General features: G+C 46.7%; 1 long non-coding RNA gene across 1 annotated transcript in view; it reads left to right on the plus strand.

Moving 5' to 3' along the window:
• LOC135102083 (uncharacterized) overlaps positions 1 to 26804 on the plus strand; it is a 187293-nt gene that overhangs the window by 18526 nt on the left and 141963 nt on the right. The window contains exon 2 of the long non-coding RNA XR_010269517.1: positions 18670 to 18716. This is a non-coding gene — a long non-coding RNA (uncharacterized LOC135102083). The remainder of the gene's footprint in view (positions 1 to 18669; positions 18717 to 26804) is intronic.

Raw genomic sequence — 26804 nt, forward strand, 5'->3', positions numbered from 1 at the left:
TGCAACTAAGGTGGAGAAAAAGACGTGAATTTGTAGCTACGTGATTTTCCAACAGGACAGAAAAGGAGACCAGAATTTCCAACTAAACTGTAAAGAAAGACGTGAACTTCCAACTAAATTCGAAAAAAGACCGTGAATTTCCAACTTGGTAATGATCGCAATGCTTGAATTGGTCGAGGGAAGGTCGAGCTGGAGTTCATGACAAGGGACACTTTCTTGGTGTTGGGGCGTCAGCGTGTCTCTTGTAAATCAGTGAGAGGGAATTCTGAGCCAGTAGTGAACAGGTGCTTGTGAAGGAACGAACGGTCACCTCCTCCTCCTCCTCCTCCTCCTCCTCCTCCTCCTCCTCCTCCTCCTCCTCCTCCTCCTCCTCCTCCATCTCACATTCGTCTCCACCCTCCACTCTCTCCCTCCATCCTCCGCCACTCATCTCCCTCTCCACCCTCACTTGTCCTCCCTCCTTCCCTCCGCTCACCCTCCCCCCAACTCTCTCTCTCTCTCTCTCTCTCTCTCTCTCTCTCTCTCTCTCTCTCTCTCTCTCTCTCTCTCTCTCTCTCTCTCTCTCTCTCTCTCTCTCTCTCTCTCTCTCTCTCTCGTCTCGTCCTCACTCTCACTTGTATCTCATTTCAATCTTATTATCCCAGATTTTTTCTTGTTACTCTCTTCTTTTATTTGGTGTTCGTTGTCTTTATTATTTTTTCCTACTTTGTTTTATTCGTGTTGCCTTTTTCTTTCGTTTATTCTTTCATTGTGTGCCGTGATTATTCTTTCTTCTTTTCCTATTTTTATTTTTTTATCGTTCTATAACATGTACGTCCATTTTATTTATATCTGTCTTATATATCTTTCATTTTATTTTTTTTCGCTTTATTTTCATTTATATTAATTTTGTATCATGTCTCTTTTTCTCTATTGTTATTCGTTCAGTCTCATCTCCCTCTCATCAACCCTTCCTTCTTTTTACTTCTCTACTGCTCCTTGACTAAAACAGCAAGCTTCTTTTCTTACTTTGATCTTCATTCTCTCCAGCCACTATCCATCTCTCGTTCTCTCTCTGTTCTTCCCTTTCCTTCTTCCTCCGTCTTTCTAACCTCTCCGTCTTCTCCCCTCCTTTATTGTATCTATTTTACTGCTGTACTCTGCCACATATATTAAACTAAGCAACTTTTTTTTCGTATTACATATTCTCTCTTTATTTAATCTTTTCTTTATTTTTCTGTTCCTCCTTGCGTCTCTTTAATCCCTTTCTTAATCCCTTCCTTTGTCTTTGTAACCTCTCCTCTCCATCTCTTTTATTCTTTCAGTTTATATACTTATTCTATACTAAACACATGACTTTTCCTATTTCTGATCTTCTTATTCCTTATTTACTATGTCCTCTTATCCCTCTTTTTATTCCCCCTTTGGCTTCTCGACCAACCTTTCCTGTTTCGAATATTCTTTCTCTCTTAGTTACTATCTTCTCTTATTCCTCCTTCTCTTCCTTCATCAGATCTTCGTATTTATAATCTTCCTTCTCTTTTAGTTACTATCTTTTATTCCTCCTTCTATTCCTCCAACCCTCCGTATTTCTAATCTGTATACTTCTGTATTTTCTTTTTTTTTTTCTTCCTATTCCTCCACTAACCATTTTTTTTTTAATAATTTTCCTTCTCTTTAGTCACAATTTCCTCTTATTCCTCCTTCTAATCCTCCATGCATCTCTTTATACCCTCCCACGTTTCCTCCCTCTTCCTCTCCCACACTCACCACCTCACCACCCACCACCAGCCTCTCTGTTGCTTCATCTCACCCCACCACTCCCTCACTCGCTCACCCTCCCTCTCCCACTCCCTCTCCCTCTCTCTCTCTCTCTCTCTCCCTGGCCTTGGGATGGATCTGGTCGGTAGCCTTGGAGCACAGATTGGATTCGACGGTGTTGCTGGACGGCAATTAATATGTGATGGATAAACCAAGAGGCGAGCTGCTGCAGGAGGGGCTGAAGGTGGTGGTGGTGGTATTTTTTAATTTTTTTAGGGTTGAGATGTATTTCTCTCTCTCTCTCTCTCTCTCTCTCTCTCTCTCTCTCTCTCTCTCTCTCTCTCTCTCTCTCTCTCTCTCTCTCTCTCTCTCTCTCTCTCTCTCTCTCTCTCTCACGCGGCTCGCTAATTGCCTCATTATCATGGCATTACCACCAGCTGGACTCATGCTTGCGGCTCCTCAGCCTCTCCACGGTTCCCACCACCACCACCACCACCATATCCCCAAGATTACTGCAACTACAACCACCACCCCTACTACTGGTAATACATTCACAGCGGTCACCACCACTAGTGCTACCAACACCACTGTCTCCACCATCAGCGCCACTGTCACCACCACGACCTTTGCCGCTGTCACTTGACCGTCACCACCATTATCGTTTCTTACCTGACTATCACCACCACCACCAATGTTACCGTTGCAGGCTACACCATTGCCATCACCATTTGTCTTCACTTATCCCCTTGTCCCCTCCTCCATCACCACCACCACCACCACCACCACCACGAACACGGCTATCAACACCACCACCACCACTCATTTTCATTTACTACCTCACGGCCGCCACTATCGATATCATCATAACCATCACCATTACCATCATAAAAAAAATAGTAGTAGTAGTAGTAGTAGTAGTAGTAGTAGTTCTTGTTGTTGTTGTTGTTGTTGTTGTAATTGTTGTTGTTATTGTTGTTGTTGTAATTGTTGTTGTTGTTGTTGTTTTTGTGTTGTTGTTGTTGCCTTAATACATACAATACCTCTTCTCACGTACGTTTGGCGTTCACTAATTTCTCTCTCTCTTGTTCACAGGTGAGTTCAATTTGTGGGTGTCTCCGTCGGGCAGGTAAATTACTCCCCGCTATTTGTGTTCCCGAGTGTACCTCTCTTTCAGTAGCGGCGTCCAGAGAGAGAGAGAGAGAGAGAGAGAGAGAGAGAGAGAGAGAGAGAGAGAGAGAGAGAGAGAGAGAGAGAGAGAGAGAGAGAGAGAGAGAGAGAGAGAGAGAGAGAGAGAGAGAGGGTGGGTGGGCTGATGACGTATGCGGAGATGTAAAAATGAGAGACTCCACTTACACACACACACACACACACACACACACACACACACACACACACACACACACACACACACGATGGTTGTATACTGTCAGTGGGGGTGACTAGAGGTGATGTCAATGATGATGGCGGTGGTAGTGGAGGCAGTGGCTGTGATGGTGGTTCCTTGGTGGTGGTGGTGGAGGCAGTAGTAGTAGTAGTAGTAGTAGTAGTAGTAGTGGTGGTGGTGGTGGTAGTGGTGGTGGTGGTGTTTACTCAGCCAGGTGGAGGGGGCTTGTGCGGCTCATGTTACACGCAAGAGTGGACGTGTGTAGGCAGTCACTAGGCACCCAGCAGACGCCTTTGTGGGGCAGCGTGACTGTTAGGACGCGGGTCAGAGGTCAGCGCCTTGAGCGGGAGATGTGACGTGGTATGCGAGGCCCTAGGGAGGAGGAGGAGGAGGAGGAGGAGGAGGAGGAGGAGGAGGAGGAGAGAGGTAGTGGATGGGGATTAGTGTCTGTAGAGGGACTTCAACTCTTGTCAGGAAGGTATCTGTGTAGTGGACTCTCTTTCTCTCTCTCTCTCTCTCTCTCTCTCTCTCTCTCTCTCTCTCTCTCTCTCTCTCTCTCTCTCTCTCTCTCTCTCTCTCTCTCTCTCTCTCTCTCTCTCTCTCTCTTTCTCTGCTACCTCAACCTGTCTTTTCTTGTGGTCACCGAGTTATATATAGACAAGGAAAACTCAGCAAGAGAGAGAGAGAGAGAGAGAGAGAGAGAGAGAGAGAGAGAGAGAGAGAGAGAGAGAGAGAGAGAGAGAGAGAGAGAGAGAGAGAGAGAGAGAGAGAGAGAGGGGGGGGGGAAAGAAAAGAGAAATAACAGAAAAGGAGATGAAGAAAGTTGAGAACAGGTAGAGTGGGAGGGGAGGAGAAGAAAGGAGGAATGGATGGAGGGAGCACGGGAGGAGAGAAGAGGAGGAGGAGGAGGAGTAGGAGGAGGCAACACCCCGACACGGCGCATAAGTGTTGGTAAGCGTCTTGAGAGCCTCTTGGAAGCCTCTGGACCACGATAATCTGACAGCACCCGAGAGAGAGAGAGAGAGAGAGAGAGAGAGAGAGAGAGAGAGAGAGAGAGAGAGAGAGAGAGAGAGAGAGAGAGTTGAGGAAGTGAATATGCAAGACAGTTTAAAAAGGAGGAAAAAGAGAGATAGGAAGAACAAGGGTTGTATGAAATTAAAGATAATGAGAATTGTGGGTAACAGAGAGAGAGAGAGAGAGAGAGAGAGAGAGAGAGAGAGAGAGAGAGAGAGAGAGAGAGAGAGAGAGAGAGAGAGAGAGAGAGAGAGAAGCACACGGCACATTTATTTACCAGAATCACTAGTTGCTCCGCATTGTTTGCCTGCGCAGTGTGAAGGCGGAACACCAAAGCTACAATGATATAAAATATGCTGACAGATCTAATTGAGCCAGTCACTAGTAAAGAGAAAAAATATTGGTTTGTTTATCGCTTAGGTTATTGTAATCTCTCTCTCTCTCTCTCTCTCTCTCTCTCTCTCTCTCTCTCTCTCTCTCTCTCTCTCTCTCTCTCTCTCTCTCTCTCTCTCTCTCTCTCTCTCTCTCTCTCTCTCTCCATGACCTGTATCTAGGTAAGTCACGTGCCATGTTTACAAGTCTCTCGGTCAAGTTTACAAGGAATCAGGTTTGTTACGACCTGTTTTTGAACTTTATTATTTTCAACTTTTTTTTCTATTTTTTCTTTCATCCTTCCTTTCTTTTTTTCTTTTTTTTTATAACTGTTTCTTATATCATTCCTTCATTTATACATATTTTTAATTTTTTTTTTCTGTTCATCCTTTAATGATTTTCTATCCTCTTAATATGTTTATTTCTTATGTGAGTTGTTTTAATTTTCTTTTATATACGTGTTATCATTCTCTCTCTTCTATATTCATTTTACCTTTCTTTTCTTCAACATTTATTTTATACATTTTACAATCCTCCCTTCCAGTGGATTTCTTATGAGTTGTATTTTCTTAATTAATACTCAATTTCTTTTCTACTTTTGATAATGGTAAATGTTACAAGAATTAATATTTGGCAGAGCCAACACGGATATAATTTTTGCTTTTTTTCTGCTACTTCAGGTCACATAGTATTAATTCTCTCTCTCTCTCTCTCTCTCTCTCTCTCTCTCTCTCTCTCTCTCTCTCTCTCTCTCTCTCTCTCTCTCTCTCTCTCTCTCTCTCTCTCTCTCTCTCTCTACTGTTATTTAGTATTCATTGGGATGTGTCTGTTAATCTTCGTCTTTTTTTCTTTTTTTTTTCTTTTTAAATGGAATGCAGGCAACAGCACCCCACTTATTAACTAGCGAATATTATCTTAGCTGTGTTGTTATTAATTTTTATTAGAGAGAGAGAGAGAGAGAGAGAGAGAGAGAGAGAGAGAGAGAGAGAGAGAGAGAGAGAGAGAGAGAGAGAGAGAGAGAGAGAGAGAGAGAGAGAGATAGAGAGAGATTTGTGGAAGTGTAAACTTTAAAGTCGTGTTGAAAATTGATTGGGAGCTGACAGTTTGTGCCCCTTTCTCATCTTCTCCTTCTCCTCCTCCTCCTCCTCCTCTCCTCTCCTCCTCCTCCTCCTCCTCCTCCTCCTCCTCCTCTCCTCCTCCTCCTCCTTCTCCTTCTCCTCCTCCTTCTCCTTCTCCTTCTCCTCCTCCTCCTCCTCCTCCTCCTCCTCCTCCTCCTCCTCCTCCTCCTCCTCCTCCTCCTCCTCCTCCTCCTCCTCCTCCTCCTCCTCCTCCTCCTCCTCCTCCTCCTCCTCCTCCTCCTCCTCCTCCTTTCACTACAGGATGGATGGAGATGATGAGGGGATGAAGGAGAGAGAGAGAGAGAGAGAGAGAGAGAGAGAGAGAGAGAGAGAGAGAGAGAGAGAGAGAGAGAGAGAGAGAGAGAGAGAGAGAGAGAGAGAGAGAGAGAGAGAAACGTTTATTATTGTTTACACACACACACACACACACACACACACACACACACACACACACACACACACACACACACACACACACACACACACACACACACACACACACACACATACACACAAGACATGACTAGGACATTAACCGGATACTCTCTCTCTCTCTCTCTCTCTCTCTCTCTCTCTCTCTCTCTCTCTCTCTCTCTCTCTCTCTCTCTCTCTCTCTCTCTCTCTCTCTCTCTCTCTCTGATGGTCACCACCTGCTGTTCATCAACACAAACGAGTCCGGATGCGTGAAGTATTTCCATTAACCGATTATCCTTTGTTTAATTTCACTCTCGTTGAAAAAAAGAAAAAAAAAATAATCCTAAACTGTGAGGCATCCCGGAACTTTCCAGTCTTCCAGTGCCTTCACCCTAAGTATGTAAGCTTTAGTAATGCTCTTGACTATCAATGCAGGTGTGGGTGAGGTGAGGAAACAGGTGTGGGCGTCCAGATGGGCGATACTGGGCATGATAGCAGGTGTCGAGCCAGGTGCTGTTGGTTCCTGACTGAGTAACATGTGGAAAGTGTGAGGGGGAGGACCAGATGTTGGGAGCACGTGTGTGGAGAAGGTGTGTAGCAGACAGGTGTGTCAGGGCAGGTTTGCGAGGTTGCTCTTCACTTCTGTGGCGCAGTGGGTGGTGGAGGAGGAGGAGGAGGAGGGGGAGGTCCTGGTTACGCTACGAGTAGATGAAGGGAGTAAGGAGGGAAGGATGTGAGCAAGATTTTAGAAATGTTTGTTTAATTGCTGTGTGAGATGAGTTTTTTTTTTTTTTATCTATCGGGATGAGGAGGAGGAGGAGGAGGAGGAGGAGGAGGAGGAGGAGGAGGAGGAGGAGGAGGAGGAGGAGGAGGAGGAGGAGGAGGAGGAGGAGGAGAAAAAAGATTAAAGAAAGTTAAAGTCGATAAGGAATAGAAGACTGGTTAAATTCCAAATAAGAACTTTTTGGTTATTTAAGTCAAACAAGGAGGAAGACGAAAAAAATGTCTGTTAAAAAAAAAAAACACCCACTGCTTCAAAAAAACTCATCGCACACTCACCAGGAGCCTACAGGTTTTATTCAATAGAGAGTGGAAGGTATGGAGAGCCGATTAGTGAAAGTCTCAATTCTAAACACACCTTTAAGACCAGTATTTTTAGAGACGGGCAGTAGAATCATTCCCTTTCATAAACAAACACAGCAGCCAAATTGTTGTTCATGTACAGGATAAGATTGAAAAAAAAGAATAATCCACATTCTCATTCACTCACAAGATAAGACAGGAAAAGAAAAAAAAAACATTACATTTGAAAAAAAACACACATTGCATCCAGATTAACGTTCATACACATAATAGAATAAAATAAAGAACTTCCCCTTTGATAAACGAACACAGAAACCATACCTTCGTTCGCACACAGGATAAAATAGTAAACAATATAGAAAAGCGAGAACATTACCTTTGAAAAACACATGTTGCACCCAGATTAACTTTCATATAGAGAATAAAATAAAACAGAACCTCTCCTTTGATAAATGAACACAGAAGTCCCATTCACATTCACACACATGATAAGATGGAAAACAACAACAACAACAACAACAACAACAACAAAAACATTCCTTCTGATAAACGCACACAGAAGCCAGCTAGACACAGGATAACATGAAAAAAAGACTCGTAAGTATCAAGAGTACGGTAGATGCGTTGAATTGGTCAGATTGGATATTATTGGCCGGATACGGATGAGCACGCGTCCGGAATCTGCTGCAAGTGGCGAGACGCAAGGCGGTGGGAGGTGGGAGACACCGGAACAGAGGGCGGAGGCTGGCGGGAGGAAGAAGCCGTTGTGATTATCCGGACCCTTAAAGAGAGAGGAATCCAGTTAAGCGACAGATAGAGAGAGAGAGAGAGAGAGAGAGAGAGAGAGAGAGAGAGAGAGAGAGAGAGAGAGAGAGAGAGAGAGAGAGAGAGAGAGAGAGAGAGAGAGAGAGAGAGAGAGAGAGAGAGAGAGAGAGATTTTTAGTGACCAGTTTTGGAGGTTGTAAGGACAGACTCTTCTCTTCAAGGTGCCTGTTTTTCTTTTTTTCTTGTTCTTTTGCCTCCTCCCCCACCACCTCCTCCTCCTCCTCCTCCTCCTCCTCCTCCTCCTCCTCCTCCTCCTCCTCCTCCTCCTCCTCCTCCTCCTCCTCCTCCTCCTCCTCCTCCTCCTCCTCCTTCTCTCCGGCCGGAACGAATGGACTGAATAATCCTGGAGGAGGAACAGAAGGCGTCAAGATCCTGCATTAATATTTGGCACCAGTGTAATAAATAACTGACACCAATAGGTAGAAAAAAATAAATAAAACAGAAAAAAAAGCAAACAAAGCCACAGAAACGCTCAGATTTATCTATAGACATTATTTATTTACCTTTTCCTTTCACCTCCTATTCACTGGGGTGTCGAAACATACTGAAATTATATAATAATCTTCGCTCACCTTCCACCAGCAGCCCTCTCCTCCTCCTCTTCCTCCTCCTCCGCCTCCCCTCCCTCCGCCGTCCGCTCAGGTAGAGAGGAATGTCGAGTATTTCTGAGGTTTTGTCGAGGTTTTGTGCCCTCGAGGGTGCGTCCCGAGCCTGGGTTTGTCAAGGGTGCGGTGGAGGTGGTGGGGGGTTGGGACAGAGGCGGAGGGGGTTGTGTCTTAGGGAGGGATGTGGTGGAGGTTGTTGAAGGTTGGTGGTGATGTGGTTAATCTCCTCCTCCTCCTCCTCCTCCTCCTCCTCCTCCTCCTCCTCCTCTCAGAATCAGAGTTGTAGTAAGCAGGTAACCACGTCGTAAGCCAGCCAGCCTCCCGTGTAATCCCGTCTGATCCTCCTCCTCATCTTCTTTTGATTCTTAATGTCCGGGAGAGCAAATCTGAAGTGACCGGGGTAGACTGGGCGTAGTTATACAACGACGATATATGAGAGAGAGAGAGAGAGAGAGAGAGAGAGAGAGAGAGAGAGAGAGAGAGAGAGAGAGAGAGAGAGAGAGAGAGAGAGAGAGAGAAATCACAGTCTGGCAAGTCAAAGCGGGTAGGCAAAAAATGATAATCCATTCTCTGAAGAGGTCCTCCCCTTCTCTCTCCTCCTCCTCCTCCTCCTCCTCCTCCTCCTCCTCCTCCTCCTCCTCCTCCTCCTCCTCCTCCTCGTCCCTTATTACTAACTCCTTCCCCTTCCCCTCCTTCCCCATGGCCTCTTCTCTCCCTCCCTCCCTCGCACCACTCTTTGAATCTCAGCCCCTAGGAATGCGTCTGTCTGCCTGTCTGTCTGTCTGTTCCTTCTATAACTTTCACCACGGGCTCAGCTTCACACACACACACACACACACACACACACACACACACACACACACACACACACACACACACACACACACACACACACACACACACACACACACACACACACACACACACACACACACACACACACACACACACACACACACACACACACGTACATGAACCGGTAAAGTGTCAGTGCGCGTGTCGCCCCTCTTGTGTACACATGCGGCGCATCTTGCAGATGTGGCAGATGTGGGGTCATCGGAAGGGCGTCTCGGAGTGTCTGAGGTGTCGCTGTCACGCGCTTATCGCCAAACGCTGCATGTTAACGCTGCATGTCTTGACGCCCTTTGTATTTGTTTATTTTGCTTGGAGTGTTTGTGGAGAGTGTCAAGGCCGCAGTGACTGGGCGGTGGCGCGGTGGCAGGGAGAGGGAGAGAGAGAGGGTGAGTGTGCGATGAGTAGGGCCATGATGGAGCTTTTGGACGAACAATTATGGTAAATCACTGCTCGTCAAGTGGACATGAGCTCCACCTCCTCTTGTCCTCTGTCCCTCCCTCCCCCCGTCCTCCTTCAGCCTTCAGCCTTCAGCGCCTCGTTCCTCCATCCCTCCAACCTTCCCTCAGCCAGCCAGCTAGCACCAGCAGTAGCAGCAGGAGGCACTTCGAAGCGTCGGCCCGCAGCGCTGTTCGGGGTAATTGGGCCACAGCGCGGGATAAATGGTGTAATTGATTTAGTACAAGTAAAAAATGCGGCGACGAGGTGTTTGGTGAGGGACAGACGCGGGGACCAGTTTCATGACACTCCACTTTTCGCCCGTCTTCGTCCTTCTTCCAGTCGGGAGTGGACCTTGTCGAGCCACTCCCTCCCCGCCTGAGCGAAGAATTTGGGCGTACCTTCCTCCTCCTCCTCTCGCCGCTCCTGGCACTGGGTCTTCCACGCCAGGAAGTTAAGGATATTTATTTCACTTATAATTCCCCAAGACGCTGCATTACCCCAACCAAGTTAACCTTACCGCAGGGTGTGTGTGTGTGTGTGTGTGTGTGTGTGTGTGTGTGTGTGTGTGTGTGTGTGTGTGTGTGTGTGTGTGTGCGCAGGAACTGAATGCAGAAGAGAGCGCTGAAGAGGAGGATGAACATGGCAGTGGAGGTGGAGGTGGAGGTAGCAGCCATTACTTTGTGGTGCGAGGTGGACGCTGTCACCTATTCATATACGAAGCAGCGGTCCATCCCCTACTTGAACGCAGATCCCCTTTCCGCTTTCCTTCCTCACTCCCCTTCCCCTCCTTCCCCTCGCTACACTCGCTTTGCCCTTCGGTAGCGTCCTGGTGATGCATTGCCCGCGTGCTGCGTCGCCTCCGTGTTAGGCAGGTGGAGATGAGTGGAGATGAGGCTCTTTGTGGAGGTTATTGAGTGTGTGGTGGGCGGGAGGACGCCGCTTGGGCCCCTGGGCTTGGCTGGGCCTTGGTTATAAAAGATTTCCTGTGGCAATAGAGCCAAGGCTTGATTTATTGTTTTGTTTCTATAATGCCTCTTATTTGTACCTGGGAGAGAGAGAGAGAGAGAGAGAGAGAGAGAGAGAGAGAGAGAGAGAGAGAGAGAGAGAGAGAGAGAGAGAGAGAGAGAGAGAGAGAGAGAGAGAGAGAGAGAGAGAGAGTGTGTGTGTGTGGAGGTGGGTTGTTAACTAAAGACATTGATAATCTAAAAAAAAAATCTCAGAATAATTACGTTAATGGAAAATAATGGGACCCCAAGCGACCATTATAAGGGGCAGTGTGGCGGTGCGGTGCTCAGGGAAGGGAGCGAATGGGAGGTGAATAGGAGGCGTGAAGGAAGGAAGGATAATAGGCGAGGGAAGAAATGGTCGATGTCTGTATCTTTTTTTGGAGTGAAGTGTGTGTGTGTGTGTGTGTGTGTGTGTGTGTGTGTGTGTGTGTGTGTGTGTGTGTGTGTGTGTGTGTGTGTGTGTGTGTGTGTCTGTATGTAATTGCCATTTAAGTGTCTGATAGCGCGATTATTTAGTTTTTAATTGATGATTCACCACCACCACAACCGCCACCAATCACAAAACACAGTAATATATTCTAACGATATAGATTAAGACTTGGATGTTTCGACGCACACTGTAACTCTTGTGATGTGAATAAGTAGTAACAATGAAAGGCATAGTACTGATAGTCAAAGGTGCCACGTGTAGGTAGGTGGTCTCCAGGTGCCAGGTGTCGCCTCATTAGGGCGCTGCGGTGAGGTATAACAAGGCCTCCGTCGCTACCCGCCTCTTGGTAGGGAAGCCACGTCCGGAGTCCACCACTGGAGGGCACGGCAGGGCTTCCCTCGGCTATCCTTATTTATTGTCGCTAAAATTGTGCCTTCCGGCCGCCGCTTGCAGGAGAAGGAGGAGGAGATGGTAGAAGAAGAAGAGGAAGAGGAGAACGAGGAAGAGAAGGAGGTTGCTTATGTGGAGATGCACTGCTAAATTTAGCCTTGATGTTAATTTGTGTACATAAATATCGTATTTCTGTGTTTTTCCTAATATGAAGTTGTTGAAAGTCATTGTATCGGTCATGATGAATTGGGGACGAGGTTGTGGTGGTGGTACGAAAGGAGGAGGAAGAGGAGGAGGAGTATAAATTGGCCGTCCGTTGTCGAGAAGAGAAGGGCAAGTGAAAAATTACCCTATGGTAATAGACGTGCATGGTAATATTGTTGTGGTGTGAGGTTGTTGTATGCCGTCCCCTCCTCCTCCTCCTCCTCCTCCTTCTCCTCTTCTTTGTCCTCTTCCTCCTCCTTCTGCAGTTCCTATCTGACGTGTGTATTATTTTGTTGCTGGTAGTTGGTGTTGTTCTCATTGACAGGAAAGTATAATGACACTTGTGTTGCCCTGATTCCAGTTTTATTTATTTATTTATTATTTTTTTGTTGCTTTTTTAGAATAATGCGGAAGGTTTTCAATGATTTTTAGTGGTAATTTGAAAGGTTAGTTTAGTTGGGACTCTTGTTCCGGGGGTTGTTGACCCAGCCAGAGGGAAGGAAAAGGGAAGGGGCAAGGGAAGGGGCAGGGGATGGGACAGTGATTCTTGTCGTTGTTTTCATCCAGTAATGGAGAAGTATTAAGGGATGGGTCTTGGGGGGATGCCATGACCCTGAAGTCTATCATACGACGGCCGTCTGTCCCCTCCCATTGTATCCTGCCCCTCCCCTCACCTCGCCCCTTCCAACAATGCATCCCTCCCTCGCTGTCTCTGTCCTTATAACATGGCGATGATCAATGTCTGCCTACAATTAATCTCGGTGTAATGGAGAAGCGATCGTCTCAGCGGCCAATGATTTATCACCATTTGTATTCCATTACGACACCGCGTCAGCTCGGCGGCCGGCGCGGCGAGTGGACGTGCAGACGAGGCTGCGGGGGAGCGGTGGTTGGGGGTGGCAGGATGCGAGCCCCTGTAATGGCTGCAATGAGGTCCCTGCGGGGGTGACTGATGGGGCCGCTGGGGACCCCTGCCGAGGTAAAGGACTTGTCTCCACCACTCCCCGGGACACCTCGCGCCTCCCCACCAGGCCCCGCACACTGCTTCCCTCTAGACCCGCCGCGTCGCCACCACCGCTTGTAATCACCGTCGCCCCTCATAACAAGCCCCGCCACGTCGCCGTGCCCACCAGCGTCGACGGCACCGCGCGGAGCTATCCACCGTGGAGTGTGCGCCAGGCCGAGTCTTTGAACAAAATAGAGGTGGAAGGGAAGGTGGTGGCGGTGTTGACGAAGGCTCAAATAATGATGATGGAGGAGGTGATGCCCCGCGACTGATGAAGAAGGATGTCGCCCACATGACTGGGGAACGACGCCGCGCCCCCGACACGGTGTGATGAAGATGCTTCGTCCATATTTCCATTCAAGACTTTTTTTCCATCATGAGCAAATGAGCAGGTGAGGGAGGTAGGAGGCGTCGAGGGGAATCCATCAAATGTCCAGACGCTGCTTGTTTGCTGTGCCTCATGAAGCAATCTTTCCTCAGCCTGGCATTAGAGCAGCCGTATATCTCACTGGCTTGGTAACATGCAGCGTCAGCGCGGCCATCACGGCGCTCGCGGGTGGTGGGTCTGTCAGCGCCATTAGCTAGGGCGTAAAGTGATCCTGTTGCGGGTATCCAGCGGCCCAGCGGCGCGGGGCGGCTGAGGCAACCAGAGCCCCGTGCCACCAGGTGTTGGGCGACTCGGAAGAGAGAGAGAGAGAGAGAGAGAGAGAGAGAGAGAGAGAGAGAGAGAGAGAGAGAGAGAGAGAGAGAGAGAGAGAGAGAGAGAGAGAGAGAGAGAGAGAGAGAGAGAGAGAGAGAGAGAGAGAGAGAGAGACTTTTTATCATCATAAAATATTCTGTCTCATCCGTAATATATTTTCTCTTTCTCTCTCAGTACAATGATCCATTTATTTTTATCTGTAATCTTCCACGCAATCAAAAAAAAAAAAATTCATTTGCTACACAAACTCGTGCCTAAAACTTCATTACTTCTTTTTTCGCTACACAGAGACAAGTCCATGTGTCTTTGTTCGCCTCCAGGGCCTTTGCGCTCCTGTTGCTTCCTTCTGCTCGTGTTCCTTCCATCGCAGCCGTGTCTCCATCTCATGTCGGTACCTTTGCTGCGGCCTTTCATCTGCCTCCTACATCTTCCTTTGTTTCTTCCCCTCCCATCACATCACCGCTCCCTCATCTCGCCCCCTCCCTCCGCTCCTCATCTGTCCTCCCCATCTCTATACCAATCCATCCCCTACTTTCCTCCTCCTCCCCTCCTCGTGTCTGGTTCGGTAATCACTCAGCGGCCCCGCCAGAACAGTCGTTGTGCAATTAATGTCAAATGGTAATGGCCGATTTGATGCCGCTCACCGCGCAGGTTAACTAGCAGGAGGGAAGGGAGGGAAGCTACCTGCCTACCTACCTGCCTGCCTGCCTGCCTGCCTGCCTACTTGCCTGCCTCCCTACCTGTCTGCTTTCCTGGCTGTCTGCATAATACAGATTTGCCTTGTGGTTTGAAATATTTATGTTTTTATCAAGAAAGGTACATTAAGACCAAACCTTGGTAATGTTTTGATGAGTGAAGGTGTTGATGACGTTTCTGGTGGTGTGGTGGGCTGCTTGGTAGTGGGCTGGGGGTGGTAGGGAGGTGGTGCAGCACAGAGGTACACAGGTACAGGACACGCCGTGACCTTGGGATAACCTTGGGAGGCCATTTATTAGTGGCGCGGTAAGCGTGGCAGCGTAATGCGGCGGTGTGCCGCTCACTGAGGATAATGGGGGTCGCGGCGTCGCGCGGGCAGCGTCCACCTCGCCGCTAATGGCCCCTCACCTGGGATTAATTTTATCCACCTGGTTTTTAATTAGCACCCTGGTGGTGTGCGTGCGTGCGTGCGTCCGTACGTGCATGCATGCATGTATGTGTGTGTGTGTGTGTGTGTGTGTGTGTGTGTGTGTGTGTGTGTGTGTGTGTGTGTGTGTCTCCAGTCCGGTTTATGGAGATACAGGCAGGCGAATCTTTTCTTCGTAGCATGCTGTGCATATTTAAGCTCGTCCACAAATTTCAGAAGAATGCCTGTGGTTCTCCATATATTTTTCTCCCGTCTTAACTTTTACTCTTTGACCCTCACGCGACGTAGCATGTGACCTTCGCAGACGTTGCTTGGCGGACAAAGAAAAGAACTACAAAGTCTATTGTTGCTAACATTATCCCAGCCAGTGAGGTACATTTGATGACCCTTGACACACACACACACACACACACACACACACACACACACACACACACACACACACACACACACACACACACACACACACACACACACACACACACACACACACACACACACACACACACACACACACACACACACACACACACACACACACACACACACACACACACACACACACACACACTGCCCCTACTACCATCTGCCTTTCTTTTCCTTTAGTGACAAATTAAGGGACACCAACACGTGACCCTTGACCCGTCCCGAGCCAGAGGCAGGGATGGGGAAAAAAGGAGCAACAACACAAGTCTTAAAGTCCAGGGAGTGGGAGGAGAGCAGGGAGAAGAATGGGGGACTGGGGGAGGCAGCAGGTATGGGGTGGGAGAGGTGGGAGTACAAATGGTTCTATTGTGTGAAGGTAATTAGCAAGACTCACAGTTGGGTGGTAATCGATTCCTTGTTCCGGTTTTCTTGGATCTTACAGGCAGAGGTCCGCATGACGGCAGATATTCACCCCGTCTTCTCTTGGCCTCGCCCTCTCCATTGCTCACCGTTGCTCTCCACCCTCACTTTCGGCTACCAGTCCTCCATCTTCCCCTTTCATGTGCGATGAGGAGGCTGGATTTAATAGCTCTGCATCATTATTGTTTTGTTTCGTTGTGAATTTGTGTTGCTTGTGTTGATATTACTTTCACTTTTGTTCTTCCTTTTATTTGTATTCAGTAATTTTCTATCATTTCAGTCACGAACCTAATGTTTTTTTTTTTCCTCAACCATGCAGCAGCTACGATCTTGTAATTATATTCATGATAAACATTGCCACTTTCTTATTGATGGGGGATGATCCTGGCAATGAGTTTCGGGGCAGTGCTATCCATCAGTGCTGGTGGTGCACAGGTGTTGATGTTGGACGCCAGATGCTCCCGCTCCTTCACAAGCAGTAGGTTTATTTTTGGTGAATCGAAGATATAATTGCACTCTTTCTTCAGTTCGGAATGGTCAAGGCTATTGTGTCTCGCTGTCCTGATGTTAAGATGTGGCGACTATAACTTTTTGTGTGCACTTGAGGAATCTGTCCAGTGTTTTCTTGAAAGATCAGAGTAAGCAAGGTCTCTTCACTGCTGCCACACTCCTCCCAAGTGGCTATGTGAGACGTCAAGGTGCTTTTGTGAATTAATTGCAATAAGAAATTATGCATGAGACGCTTAAATTGACTCCTCCATATCTTTTTTATTTAGTATACAATAGAGGCTCTGGCCAAGGATAACAAAAAAAAAAAAAAATGGGATCCACGAACTGAAGATAGCAATCCAAAATACAACAACCCTAAAGCAAATCCAAAATTACAATAAATAGTGTTTTGAAACTCACAATGAATCATAAACCAGTTGTCGTCCTTAAAACTTAAAGATACAAGTATATACCAAAAGGAAGCCACTTATTTTCTCCCAGTATTGATGTACAGTAACGGGCATCGTCCCGGGAAAACTTTCAAGATATTTTGCTCGATTTTGCGTTTTTGGAATGTTTACATGAGCAACACTGAAGAATACGATGCATCAATCACGTCTTAACAAATCATTGAAATCATCTCGGCTCTGATAAGCAAGAGGAAACCTTCGACGTGTCAGGTTGTGCTTAAGGACTTGCTGAATGTGCCGAGTTTACAGAACCTGCCACGCCTTGGATTGTGTTTGTCTGTCTCATTGCCAGTCATTATTTGTGGTTGTGACGAGGCCGTTCAGTGTGTGACGTGTGAATTGCATGGGTGGGGAGCAGAGTGGAGTGAGTGGTGGAATGTTTGTTCTGAAGGGTGATTTGCGTTGTGGCTCGAAATTGTCTGCAAGTTCCATCACGACTTGTTTGTTATGTATGTGAAACATATAAGACTGCCGTATGTGGTGATATCTTTTTATTCTGTTATATGATGCAGTTTTCGAGAAAGGCTAGAGGAAACACACACACACACACACACACACACACACACACACACACACACACACACACACACACACACACACACAACATAAAAGAGAGAGAGAAAAAAAAACATCACAATTTATGGCTCAAATCCTGCTGTTGCGGCGAGACAGAGGCAATGAATAAAATATACAAAAACTTTACAAAACTAGTGCTTCTCTTACTTCCACAAATACCACACCTACTTTACACACACACACACACACACACACACACACACACACACACACACACACACACACACACAAAAGGGGCCGGGAATCAAGATGGACCTTAATGGAGAGACATAAACAAGTCCGAAGGTTCAGATTGAAAATGATGGCGGCAGATTACCGGTGTGCGTCGAGCTGAGGACCTGTAAACGCAAGGCTGCCTTCGGGGAAACTCTGAGGGGCGTGGCGGTGGTGGAGGAGGATGCGGAGGGCATGGAGGGCGTGTGGACCAGTGGGGCTGTGGAGACTGGATCATGAATGTGAGGAGGAGGAGGAGGAGGAGGAGGAGGAGGATTAACTCGTGCCGTGTGCCTTGTTTTCGTTTCCTTTTCCCCCAGGTTGTGTATTGCAGCGTGAGAGAGAGAGAGAGAGAGAGAGAGAGAGAGAGAGAGAGAGAGAGAGAGAGAGAGAGAGAGAGAGAGAGAGAGAGAGGGGGGAGAGTACTATAGTCTTTTCTTCGTTTTCCTCTTTAATTATCTTTTTTTTTCTCTTCATCCTATTCTCTCTCGTCTCCCGACCCTTCCCACATACCTGAGCACCCCTCCCACCGTGTCAGTTAGCTGGTAATAAGAGTGCCCAGGTTGACAGGTGAGATCGAGAGTGACAACACCCGACTGATGGACTGACAGGTGTCACACACACACACACACACACACACACACACACACACACACACACACACACACACACACACACACACACACACACACACACACACACACACACACACACACACACACACACACACACACACATACAACAGTCATCATTGCCTTCCCCATCACCGTTTCTCTCTGCCCAGCCTTACATTACCTTCATTCCTCCCTCCAAACATGTCAAGCCCTCCTGTATAATCATAATTTATCACAGTAAGCCATTGGTGAGTCGGTGGTTTGGGTGAGTGGTGTGGACTTTAAAGCTTCTAAAATATGCATTCTTTGAGGAAGTGTAGATTGAGAGGGGGATATGAAACTGGTATTTGAATGGCCTAAATGTTCCAACAAGGGTGATGCAGACTAGATTTTTAAAGTTGGGAGTTAAATCAAGACAGGACAAGAAATACCGAGAGTTGGACATAAGAGGAGATAGAAGTTAATTCTCAGATAGAGTGGTTGTTGATGGAATGCACTCAATAATCAGGTTTTATTTTAGTGGCGAGTTAATAGGTAGATTTTATGTATAGGAATGGTAGGTGGATAGAGGTCTGTGTGTTTTTATACAGGGACTGTCATTGGCTTCTTGCGGTTTTCCTTTTATTCTTTTGTTTTTGTATATACTTACGAATCCTGGACTGAAGCAGATGATGAACACGTAAACTACGAGTAAGTTCCTTTTATTTATTTATTTGTTATTCTTATATGATTTTATTTATGCTTTTCTTGCAGGGTTCTCGATTCTTGGGCGTGTAAGGGAGTCCGTTGAAGGCAAACTGGTGAGTGTGGTGTCATATTCAGTCTTACATTGTGGTTTTCTGTTCTCAGTAGAATATGGAGCATGTTTAGTGTAATGTCCACTTTCATGAAATGGTGAAAAATATGCAAGAAATGTTGATTATCGGTGAAAATGATGAGACAAAACAATAGCGAGGCGTGAGAGAAGTAGTAGGTATGATAAGAAAGATAAAAAGAGGAGGAGGAGAAGGGGGAAGAAGGAAGAGATGTAAGAAGAGAATCACGTGGAATAACCAAACAGTGACATTCATTTAGTTTCTTACAAGGCTGCTTGGGAACTAATTCCAAGTAGCGTGAAGAGGAGGAGGAGGAGGAGGAGGAGGAGGAGGAGGAGGAGGAGGAGGAGGAGGAGGAGGAGGAGGAGGAGGAAGGGATACGTATGAAGCAAATGCAATAACCTGGAATTGAATGAAGATAAGAGGAATAAACGGAAGAAAGAATACGAAATGGAGGATGTGAAGGAGGAGGAGGAGGAGAAGGGATCAGAGGACGTGAGGGAATAATTGGCTGAAATACTGTTGGTGATTAGCCCATTGTGGCATGCATGGCCCTGTCCTGCCGTCATCCCCTCGCCTTCTCTTATTTTTTTCCTTCTCTTCCCTCTCCTTGAAGCCTTCTCCCTTGCCATCCTCTTTTATTAACTTTTCATTACTTATTTCTTATTCATTATCATGTGTAAGTTAGTCTTTATGTTTTTTTTTCCTTCAAACTTTTCTCTTTATTGTTTCTTTCCTTAATATCACATTCAATTTGTGGTTATTTTATGTTTGTTTCGTGTTCATTGTTCTGATTTTCTTTATATAAATAATTTTGTTCTTGTTTCATTTACTTGACTCATAATTTCCTCTCCTTTATTGGTGGAGTTTTGTGTCCTGCACTTTATTTTTATTTCTCTCGTCTGTTTCTACGTTTTCATTTGCTCTTTTCCTTATGTGGATTCGCTTCAGTGGATATTTAAGAGACTTTTTCCAATGGAAGTATGAAGACATTTAAGATTTTGTCGGCTAGTTTATTTCTATATACGTGTGTGTGTGTGTGTGTGTGTGTGTGTGTGTGTGTGTGTGTGTGTGTGTGTGTGTGTGTACGGGCGTCAGGTTATTAGAGTTGGTGTCAGGGGAGAGATTTCAACACAGGTAAGAAAATTATCTTTTAACACCCCTGTCAAGGTAAACCCGCTGATATGCATGGCAATTATTCGCACCATCCGTGTGTGTGTGTGTGTGTGTGTGTGTGTGTGTGTGTGTGTGTGTGTGTGTGTGTGTGTGTGTGTGTGATTACGTAATGTTCCATATACGTACACTATTTATACCTTTGTGTGTGTGTGTTTGTGTGTGTACATGACCGTGTGATTTGTGTACCAGAGGGATAAGCCTGGAGGGAAGGATGTTGTGGAGGGGTGGGAGAGGGTAGGATTAAGAAGTGTAGGAAGAGAGGATAAGGAGGAAGAAGAGGAGGAGGAGGCCTGGCGTGCGTGGTCTGGCTTGTCACCCTCAGTAATTAGGTGTGTTTACTTGGAGAGAGAGAGAGAGAGAGAGAGAGAGAGAGAGAGAGAGAGAGAGAGAGAGAGAGAGAGAGAGAGAGAGAGAGAGAGAGAGAGAGAGAGAGAGAGAGAGATTAGAATGTATACACTAGACATGTAAATTCTCGCCTCACTTTTCACCTCCTAAATCTTTCCATGCTGGCAAAAGAAAACAAGCCAACAGAGACACATTAATATTTCCTTGTCTTGGCTTGACTTGAGAAGCAACACTGACAAGAAGAAGGAGAAGAAAAAAATAATCACTGACGGGGAGAAAGAGAGCGTGTACACAAAAAAAATCGTCCCTTATCGCTCCACCCTGAACTGTCACCTTGATTGATTTTTCGCTCAGCGTGATGCCAGCCTCTGCAAACCTGCCTGGCGGAGTCTTTTCTTGTGCTGACGGGCGGCTCCCTTTCTTGCTCTGCTTCTACCTGCCTTCCGCCACCGCAGCCACTGCTAAGATGCTCCGTTGCGACTGGGGGAGAGAGAGAGAGAGAGAGAGAGAGAGAGAGAGAGAGAGAGAGAGAGAGAGAGAGAGAGAGAGAGAGAGAGAGAGAGAGAGAGAGAGAGAGAGAGAGAGATGTAAATTTATCCTCAAGTACCACTCAAAATTGTCTTTTCTAATGATGTTCCTTTTAATTTTTTCGTCCTTATCTTTCTAAACTCTTCTATTTCGTCCCTTTTCCCTCCTCTCTCCTTCATTACCTTCATTCCCTCTGATTCTCACAGGCAAGTATAACGCCATTGCTCTTTATTAATCCAGAAGTTCAAGAGAAAGAGGACTGTATACATTTAGCCAAAGGAATTAGAAAGCGAGGAGGAGGAGGAGGAGGAGGAGGAGGAGGAGGAGGACAACGACGAAGAGAAGAAAGTTTGAGAAGAGTGGATAAATGTGAAGCTAACACCTCAAGACAGTGTGGGGCGCTAAGTCTGATAAATGGCCAGGAAGGGAGAATTAGGCAGGATCTTATACCGCGGAAATAAGCTGCTATTGAGGGAGTGTCGCGGTGGAGAGGGGCTTGTGTTCCCTTGATGGACAGCGTGATGTATTGGCAAGATGAGTGTTGTTGTGTAGGGCGAGATTCTACCCCCTCCTCTCCTATTCCCTCTCCACTCAGTCCTTTGTCATTGGCGAGTTTTATAAGGAGTGAGTGTGTGGGTATGTGTGTATGTGTATGTGTGTGTGTGTGTTTATTTTCTTTTTTGGTTTCTCTTTTTCTTCGTGTTTTTGCGTGGTTTTGGTTTGTGGAAATAGGAGAGTGGATGATGTGCTTGTGTTCTACTGAGGGGGATTTTTAGAGGACTATTGGGTTGGAGAGAGAGAGAGAGAGAGAGAGAGAGAGAGAGAGAGAGAGAGAGAGAGAGAGAGAGAGAGAGAGAGAGAGAGAGAGAGAGATAATAATCAAGACCTGTGTACGAAGACCTATAAACACACACGTAAGAAATAGATATGCGTGTACGTATCAACACACACACACACACACACACACACACACACACACACACACACACACACACACACACACACACACACACACACACACACACAGACACACACACACACACACACCTTCCTGCTAATCTCGCGGCTCAGGAGATGAACGATCACTTTGCTGCTATCTGTCAAACCTTTCCTCCCCTCCACACCACTCCGCTTCCTGCCTATCTGCCCGCTCCCTCCCCTCCACACACTGTCCAGGCGATGGATGTTTTTAAGAGAATACTTAAATTTAAACCAAGATCCACCACACCCACTGACCTTCCTATAAAAATTTACAAGGAATTTGCTGTAGAGCTAGCAACACCGCTATGCTCCATAATAAACGCCTCACTCTCCCAACACTCTTGCCCCGCGGACTGGAAGACATCTTATGTCACTCCCATCCCCAAAACTTCCAGTCCTCAGTCACTCAATGACCTCAGGCCAGTCTCTATCACCCCCATCCCTAGCCTTATTTGTGAAGATTTTGTATATGACTGGGCATACACCAAAATTTGTAACACCGTGGATATCAGACAATTCGGAAATATTAAAGCCACCTCCACCTCACATTACCTGACCAGCTTCCTTGAATTCATCCACAGCCACCTGGACAAGCGAAACACCTCTCTAGCTGTTGCTTTTGTCGACTTCAAAAAAGCCTTTGATCTAGTTGATCACACTGTTGTCATCAGCAAGGCAGTAAGTCTGGGTCTCCCTCCTAATCTGATAGCGTGGCTAGCCGACTTCCTCACAGGGAGACGTCAGGCCGTTCGCTATCAGGGCTCTGTCTCTAATTTCCAACAGCTGACATGTGGAGTCCCCCAGGGGACCAAGATGGGTCCTCTATGCTTCCTCCTCCTCATCAACGACGCCCTCACCGACACCCCCCATCGCTGGAAGTATGTGGACGACTGCACCGTGGGCGTCCCAGTTTCCAACAAGAACCCGGACTACTCGCCACTGCAAGCAATTCTGGAGCGACTGCGGACGTGGACAGAGGAGAGCAGGATGACCATCAACCACAGCAAAACTGTGGTGATGCATTTCTGTACCTCCTCTGTACCAGTGCCCCCTCCCCGGCTCACAGTGGGCCCTCACCCCCTCCAGGTGGTCCAATGTGCCAAGCTTCTCGGAGTCACGGTGGACGACCAGCTGACCTGGAAGCAGCATGTCGCCAGCACCGTGAGATCAGCTACCTACAGGCTGTACATGCTGCGCAGACTCAGGTCGCTGGGGACGCCGACAGATGAGTTAAGGGGGGTGTACCTCACCTTCATCCTCCCCAAACTCATGTACGCCTCCCCAGCGTGGTCCTCCTCCCTCACACACACTCAACAGCTACAGCTAGAGAGTGTGCAGAAAAGGGCGTGCAGGGTCATCCTTGGCCCTGCATACACCACCTATGAAGAAGCCCTGACCACCCTGAGTCTGTCCAGAATATCCACCAGGCACCGAGAGGCTCTGGAGAAGTTTGGGAAGGGACTACTGCATCATCCGCGTCTCAGAGACATGCTGCCGCCCGACGCGCCTCGCCCTGTCCGTGCCACCAGACACCACAACAAAATAACGCCCCTGAAGGCGCCGCGCACGGACCGGTACAGACTCAGTGCGATTCCCACCATGGTGCGAGCCATCAATCGATAGTATTTCCCTCCTAGATTAGTCTTACCGTTAGGATTAATGTTAAGTTTTTCCCCATCCCCTATGTACATTTTCAGTTTGTCAACTGCCTAAATAATAAACCGTTTATTATTATTATTATTATTATTACACACACACACACACACACACACACACACACACACACACACACACACACACACACACACACACACACACACACACACACACACACACACGAGATAACCAAGTGACCTACATTAAAATTACTACACATTTCTTTAATACGATTATCTACATTACGTTTTTAACCGAAGATCCTCCTCAGATATTTTCTTTCCGTCTAGCGCATCATTAAAAAAAAAGAAAAAAAAGAAAACAAAAGAAAATATAATTAGCAAAAAAGAGAAAAATTATTATCAGAGGAAGCAGACCTAAAAATTACACTTAATAGCTGAGATTAGAGTTACTAAACTAAAAAAAAAAAAAGAAAAAAGGAGAAAAAATGTAAAGTTAAAACGTGCGAAGTAAAATGAAGATGAAAAAAAAAAGTACCATGAAAAAGAATGAGAATGGAGGAGGAGGGGGAGGAGGAGGAGCAAGAGGAGGGGGAGCAAGAGGAGGAGGAGGAGGAGGAGGAGGAGGAGGAGGAGGAGGAAGAGGAAGAAGAAGAGGAGGAGGATCAAGGGTGAGCGTAATGAAACAACGCTAATGAGAACGATTAGCGAGGGGAATGAGGGAGGAGGAGGAGGAGGAGGAGGAGGAGGAGGAGGAGAAGGAGGAGGAGGAGGAGGAGGAGGAGGAGGAGGAGGAGGAGGAGGAGGAGGAGGAGGAGGAAGATGGGCACAGGTAGCTGACACACCTTATTCTTACTTCTCTTTGTTCTTCGCGTCTTCCTTTCCTCCCTTCTCTTCTCTCTTTTTCTGTTCTTCCTGTTCTTCTTCAATGTTAATATTCACTTCAGACCCATGTGCTGAGATTTTTAGAAGCCTGATCATTATTAATCTCTCTCTCTCTCTCTCTCTCTCTCTCTCTCTCTCTCTCTCTCTCTCTCTCTCTCTCTCTCTCTCTCTCTCTCTCTCTCTCTCTCTCTCTCTCTCTCTCGAAATTACGCCTTTGTTTTGTCTCCACACACCATTCTTTCAAGAGAGAGAGAGAGAGAGAGAGAGAGAGAGAGAGAGAGAGAGAGAGAGAGAGAGAGAGAGAGAGAGAGAGAGAGAGACGCTCACACACACACGTACACGCAGACACAAGGTCATCTCGTGTTGTTATTCCATCTCTATAAATCTTTACGCTTCTCCCTCCAACACTGTCTTCCCCCTCTCTTCTCTCGTCCCTCCCCCTCCTTCTTCCCCTTACCTCCCCCCTACCGTGTAAACATGATCCTAATTTGTGTTGGAGAAGGAGGGGGAGGAGGAAAAAGAAAAATAGGAGGAGGAAGAGAAGGAGGAGGAGGAGGAGGAGGAGGAGGAGGAGGAGGAGGAGGAGGAGTTAGCGAAGAATAATGATTAGACGTAGCTGGTGAGAGAGAAAAATATAGATGAATAACGAGAGAGAGAGAGAGAGAGAGAGAGAGAGAGAGAGAGAGAGAGAGAGAGAGAGAGAGAGAGAGAGAGAGAGATAATTTAGATATAGATATTTTATTTTTAAGTATAGCCATTATTGATATATTAACAGGTTATTAAAACAAGAACATGAGCAAAAACACAAATTAAAAAAAGAAAGAATAATGATATCGAGTAAAGAAAGCAAAATACTATAATAAATACGAGCATGATTAAGAGAGTGAAAATTAATAAAATAACAAGCATAAAGATATAAAGCAAAAAAATGTGCACCCTCACAAATATAATATAACCTTCACCACCTTCCTCCTTTCATTATAATCTCCTACTCATTCCATTTTCTCTCTCTTATCTCACACTCAAACTTCTTACACCTTCCAGCCTCTCGTACCCTCCCTCTCCTTGTCTCTCTCCCTCTCCCTCCCTCCTCGCTCCCTCCACAAAGGCGCCGCGTCACCTTCCCGTGTCTACCTGACGATTTTTCACCTCTTTTGAGAAGGATGACTCGAGTAAACAAACAGAAAGGTGATGCTGGAGGCGACGCGGGGACGGGCGGGCAGCGGCAGGAGGAGAGGGAAAAAAGCGGCACCTCTAAAATAGGTCAATAAATCTGGTTGTTGGGGTGAGTGGAGGGTTGGGGGTTCGGGATGGGTGTTGGGGGCACAATAGGTAATTACTTCGTGTCTCGTTGCGTTAATTACTATTTATTTTTTGTATTCGTCTATTTTTTATTTATTTATTTTATTTATTTATTTATTTATTTTTTTTTAGGGGTTTGTAATGATGATAGTGAGGTTAAATTTAAATATTGAGTCTTCTGAGTGGGTGTGTTTCTCGCATTCTCTCTCTCTCTCTCTCTCTCTCTCTCTCTCTCTCTCTCTCTCTCTCTCTCTCTCTCTCTCTCTCTCTCTCTCTCTCTCTCTCTCTCTCTCTCTCTCTCGTGTACCCTAAACTCTCTCTTGCTTACGTGATTCAGTGCTATAAGGAAGTTTAGCTAGATGGCACACACACACACACACACACACACACACACACACACACACACACACACACACACACACACACACACACACACACACACACACACACACACACACACACACACACACACACACCCTTCTCCTAACACTACTAATAACAATAACACTAATCACAACCACCTATTTTTAACCTCCCACCTGAAGACTTAGAAACATTCCCTCAACCCACTCCTCACCACTCACTCTCCCCACTCACTCTCCCCAGTCACCCAGGTAAGCATGCCTCGAGGCACCTGCGTACGTACAAGCCTGGAGCCACTTCACCTGTATCAATTTCTCTCTTCCTGCGTCAACTACCACTTGGTCGGTCCTGGCAGCGGGCGGCGCACTCTTGATCTCGCCAGCTGGGTCGTCTGAGGCCAATCATTGCGTGGGATAAAAACAAGAGCACTGGTGGTGTTTGCCAGGCGGTGGACGGGTGATAACAAGGTGATGGTGATGTGCCAGGTGTTTGAAGGTGTGTGTGTGTGTGTGTGTGTGTGTGTGTGTGTGTGTGTGTGTGTGTGTGTGTGTGTGTGTGTGTGTGTGTGTGTGTGTGTGTGTGTGTGTGCTCTCAACTTGTTAAGCTTATTTCATTGTATATAAGTAGGGGAGTGTAGAGTTAGGAGAGAGAGAGAGAGAGAGAGAGAGAGAGAGAGAGAGAGAGAGAGAGAGAGAGAGAGAGAGAGAGAGAGAGAGAGAGAGAGAGAGAGATAACCACTCACACATCAATGAATATTGGGTATAGGAGAACTAACTGCAGAAGGGCGAGTTAAGGTCACAGGCAGGTGGGATGGGGCGGTGGCCAGCAGGCAGTCACAGCGAGGCAGGTGGTACAGGTGTAATTAGTGACAACATTC

The sequence above is a fragment of the Scylla paramamosain genome, chromosome 7 (assembly GCF_035594125.1).
Source record: "Scylla paramamosain isolate STU-SP2022 chromosome 7, ASM3559412v1, whole genome shotgun sequence".
NCBI lineage: Eukaryota > Metazoa > Arthropoda > Malacostraca > Decapoda > Portunidae > Scylla > Scylla paramamosain.